The sequence below is a fragment of the Lolium perenne genome, chromosome 2 (assembly GCF_019359855.2).
Source record: "Lolium perenne isolate Kyuss_39 chromosome 2, Kyuss_2.0, whole genome shotgun sequence".
NCBI classification, from domain to species: domain Eukaryota; kingdom Viridiplantae; phylum Streptophyta; class Magnoliopsida; order Poales; family Poaceae; genus Lolium; species Lolium perenne.
Window position 1 is genome coordinate 256,258,876 of NC_067245.2, and position 5,475 is coordinate 256,264,350.

Here is a 5,475-nt window from a genome sequence, read left to right on the forward strand (position 1 = left end):
TGCCGCCTCTTGACCTGCCCTTTCGCCTATAAAAAGTCTCCGTGACGAAAACCCCAGCATCGAGAACCACGATACGGAAAACCTTCCAGAGACGCCGCCGCCGCCGATCCCATCTCGGGGGATCCAGGAGATCGCCTCCGGCACCCTGCCGGAGAGGGGAATCATCTCCCGGAGGACTCTACGCCGCCATGGTCGCCTCCGGAGTGATGTGTGAGTAGTCTACCCCTGGACTATGGGTCCATAGCAGTAGCTAGATGGTTGTCTTCTCCCCATTGTGCTATCATTGTCGGATCTTGTGAGCTGCCTAAATGATCAAGATCATCTATCATAATTCTATATGTTGCGTTTGTTGGGATCCGATGAATAGAGAATACTTGTTATGTTGATTATCAAAGTTATATCTATGTGTTGTTTATGATCTTGCATGCTTTCCGTTACTAGTAGATGCTCTGGCCAAGTAGATGCTTGTAACTCCAAGAGGGAGTACTTATGCTCGATAGTGGGTTCATGCCTGCATTAACACCGGGACAAAGATGACAGAAAGTTCTAAGGTTGTGTTGTCTGTTGCCACTAGGGATAAAACATTAGTGCTATGTTCAAGGATGTAGTCACTAGTTACATTACGCACCATACTTAATGCAATTGTCTGTTGCTTTGCAACTTAATACCGGAGGGTTCGGATGATAACTTTGAAGGTGGACTTTTTAGGCATAGATGCAGTTGGATGGCGGTCTATGTACTTTGTCGTAATGCCCAATTAAATCTCACTATACTCATCATGATATGTATGTGCATGGTCATGCTCTCTTTATTTGTCAATTGCCCAACTGTAATTTGTTCACCCAACATGCTGTTCGTCTTATGGGAGAGACACCTCTAGTGAACTGTGGACCCCGGTCCAATTCTCTTTACTGAAATACAATCTCTTGCAATCTTGTTCTCTTGTTTTTGCAAACAATCATCTTCCACACAATACGGTTAACTCTTTGTTACAGCAAGCCGGTGAGATTGACAACCTCACTGTTTCGTTGGGGCAAAGTATTTTGGTTGTGTTGTGCAGGTTCCACGTTGGCGCCGGAATCACTGGTGTTGCGCCGCACTACATCTCGCCGCCATCAACCTTCAACGTGCTTCTTGACTCCTACTGGTCCGATTAAACCTTGGTTTCTTACTGAGGGAAACTTGCCGCTGTGCGCATCACACCTTCCTCTTGGGGTTCCCAACGGACGTGCCAACCACACGCATCAGATCTGTTGACACTCGACGTTCTTTTTCTCATAACTTGCAGGGACCCTTACCACCTGCTCTTAGCCTCGACTCTTTCCCTGTGTTGGAAGAAGCTCTACAGACTACCGATGAGTTTTGTGATCAATACCGGGCTCTAAGAAGAGAAGTGGAGATACTCCAGGAGGAGAATTACCGACTCCGTAGAATGCTGGAATATTACTCGATTCCCATCACAAGGTCGCCACCGCCAACTTCAGATAACAATGAATCTCTTCGAGTCTTAGTGCAGAATTGCCAAACTGAGAAACTGAAGCTGAAGGAGATCTGTAAGAAGCGCGGGAGGAATTCATCACCACCATCACCGAAGGAGTAATTCATCATCGGTATTGGCATCCCCTTGGTTTGTTCCAAGCTTGGGGGAGTGCCGCGGTATCACATCATCACTACCTTTTACTTTTTTACTATCAAGTAGTGTCATATCATGAGTAGGGAAGTTATCATATAAGATGGGTTGCAGTGTGGAAGTATCTCTCCTTTAGTTGGTTGTCTATGTATCCCTTGGTGTGAGTTTTCGTTATGGAATATTAATGAGAAGTCTTATCATTTACATATTGCACATCTTATTTTAGTTTGCAATCCTTATTTTATGATTAATCTTGTTATTAGTATTGGTATCACTCTGGGAGCATTGAATAAATCTATTTTGTTTTGGCAAACTTAGCATTGGTCAATAGCAATAACACTTTGAGGTTTAAGTAGAAAAGAGAAATACATGTAGATATGTTGTTTCATTATCTTTCTTTCTTGCTAGCTCATAGCTTATTATTCTGAAGGTAAAATTGTTTGTGCTTGCAAGGAAGATGCATGATTGTTTCTATCACATGTATATTTGTTTGTTTCCCTCGACTCTTATGCTTGCTAATTAACCTTGCTAGCCAAAGACCTGTACTGAGAGGGAATACTTCTCGTGCATCCAAACCTCAACCCAAACCTATGCCATTTGTGTCCACCATAACTACCTACTACATGGTATTTTCTGCCATTCCAAGTAAATACTTCGTGTGCTACCTTTAAATAATTCAAAATTTATTATCTCTTATTTGTGTCAATGTTTTATAGCTCATGAGGAAGTATGTGGTGTTTTATCTTTCAACCTTGTTGGGCAACTTTCATCAATGGACTAGTGGCTTCATCCGCTTATCCAATAATTTTGCAAAAAGAGCTGGCAATGGGATTCCCAGTCCCAAATTAATTAACCTAAATAGACACTCCTCCATGGTATGTGATTGTTGGACGGCACCCGAAGGATTCGGTTAGCCATGGCTTGAGAAAGCAAAGGTGGGGAGGAGTGTCATCATAATAAAACTAAAATAAAAAGGCACTCCTTCATGGTATGAGATTGTTGGCAGGCACCCGAGGATTCGGTTAGCCATGGTTTGTGAAAGAAAGGTTGGAAGGAGTGCCACACAAAAATAAAAATAAAATGGGAGCCGCTCTTTGAAGGTTTGTCTGGCAAGGGGGTTAGAGTACCCGCTACCAGTCGTTGACAACAACAAACACCTCTCAAAATGTTACTTTCATTCTCTTTATATGATTTCAAAATTGAAAAGCTCTAGCACATGATTTAATCCCTGCTTCCCTCTGCGAAGGGCCTATCTTTTACTTTATGTTGAGTCAGTAAACCTATTTCCCTCCATCTTAAGCAAGCATTTGAGTTGTTGTGATCAAACCATCTACATTGTGATTTACTTCATCATGTCTTTTACTCTTCCCTGTTTAGTACAAGTTTTATCTGAATGAATATAGCTTTGAAAGTTATCAATGATTATGAGGAAAGTATTATGATTGAGTATGCAAGTTGTGCCATATAAACTTTAACATGAGAGCGCTGCTCGATAAGATAAGTATAACCTGTTAATTGTTCTCTGACCAAGAACGAAGTTTGCCATCACCAACTATGATTTCTTGTGCACCTTTATTTGTGATTACCTTATACTTGTTCCAAGTTGAATTATATGAGGAAGTTGTTTACTAGAATGTCTTGTGTGAATGAATATGATGCTTCTTGTCCGTATTTTATTTATCGACTCTTCACTCCATAAACATGTGGTCCTGTTTACCGAGTTCAGTTTCGCTTGGGGACAAGCGAAGTCTAAGCTTGGGGGGGTTGATACGTCCAATTTGCATCACTATTTTATATCATAATTTGCTGTTATTCATTGATATATTTCATATTTGGAGATGATACTTATGTTATTTCATCTATTTTGCATGATTCATGATTATTGGAGGATCGCGCACCGGAGTCAGGATTCTGCTGGAAAAAGCGCTGTCAGAATGCAATATTTCGGAAGATCAACAATTGACGAAAGTTATATAAAAATCCTATTTTCCAGAAGATGACGAGAGCCAGAAGGAGGAGCCGAGGAGGGCCACCATGGGCCCCCCTCGCAGGTCGGCGCGGGCCCTGCCCTGGCCGCGCCGCCTTGTGGGGAGGGGGCCCACAGCCCCCTCTGGTCTCCTCTCCTTCTCGTATTTCTTCGTCCAGGGAGTAAGTCGCGAAGGGTTACAGCCGCCTCTGCGGGGCGGAGAACACTAGAGAGAAAAGAGCTCTCCGGCAGGCTGAGATCCGCCGGGGAAATTCCCTCCCGGAGGGGGAAATCGACGCCATCGTCACCGTCATCGAGCTGGACATCATCTCCATCACCATCATCATCATCTCCTGTAGGATAACGTTGCATAGAAAACAAAAAATTTCCTACCGCGAACACGCAATCCAAGCCAAGATGCAATCTAGAAGACGGTAGCAACGAGGGGGTATCGAGTCTCACCCTTGAAGAGATTCCAAAGCCTACAAGATGAGGCTCTTGTTGCTGCGGTAGACGATCACTTGCCGCTTGCAAAAGCGCATAGAAGATCTTGATCACGATCGGTTCCGGCGCCACGAACGGGCAGCACCTCCGTACTCGGTCACACGTTCGGTTGTTGATGAAGACGACGTCCACCTCCCCGTTCCAGCGGGCAGCGGAAGTAGTAGCTCCTCTTGAATCCGACAGCACGACGGCGTGGTGTCGGTGGCGGTGAAGAAGTCCGGCGGAGCTTCGCTAAGCTACGCGGGAGATATGGAGGAGAGGGGGGCGGCTAGGGTTTGGGAGGGGGTGGCCGGCCACTCTAGGGGGGCGGCCAGCTTGTGGTCTTGGGGTGGCCGGCCCCCTCCCTTGGCCCCTCATTATATAGGTGGATCCCCAAGTGTTGGTGTCCAAGTCTTCGAATAAGACCCGAACAAAAAACCTTCCATAAGAGGGGGAAACCTAGCCCAACTAGGACTCCCACCCAAAGGTGGGATTTCCACCTCCCATGTGGGGGGTGGCCGGCCCCCTATGGGGGAGTCCACTTGGGACTCCTCCCCACCTAGGGCTGGCCGGCCATGGAGGTGGAGTCCCATGTGGACTCCACCTTCCTTGGTGGTTTCTTCCGGACTTTTCTAGAACCTTCTAGAACCTTCCGCGACATTTTAATTCACATAAAATGACATCCTATATATAAATCTTATTCTCCGGACCATTCCGGAACTCCTCGTGATGTCCGGGATCTCATCCGGGACTCCGAACAAATATTCGAACTCCATTCCATATTCAAGTACTACCATTTCAACATCCAACTTTAAGTGTGTCACCCTACGGTTCGAGAACTATGCGGACATGGTTGAGTACTCACTCCGACCAATAACCAATAGCGGGATCTGGAGATCCATAATGGCTCCCACATATTCAACGATGACTTTAGTGATCGAATGAACCATTCATATACATTACCAATTCCCTTTGTCTCACGATATTTTACTTGTCCGAGGTTTGATCTTCGGTATCACTCTATACCTTGTTCAACCTCGTCTCCTGACAAGTACTCTTTACTCGTACCGTGGTATGTGGTCTCTTATGAACTCATTCATATGCTTGCAAGACATTAGACGACATTCCACCGAGAGGGCCCAGAGTATATCTATCCGTCATCGGGATGGACAAATCCCACTGTTGATCCATATGCCTCAACTCATACTTTCCGGATACTTAATCCCACCTTTATAGCCACCCATTTACGCAGTGGTGTTTGGTGTAATCAAAGTACCTTTCCGGTATAAGTGATTTACATGATCTCATGGTCATAAGGACTAGGTAACTATGTATCGAAAGCTTATAGCAAATAACTTAATGACGAGATCTTATGCTACGCTTAATTGGGTGTGTC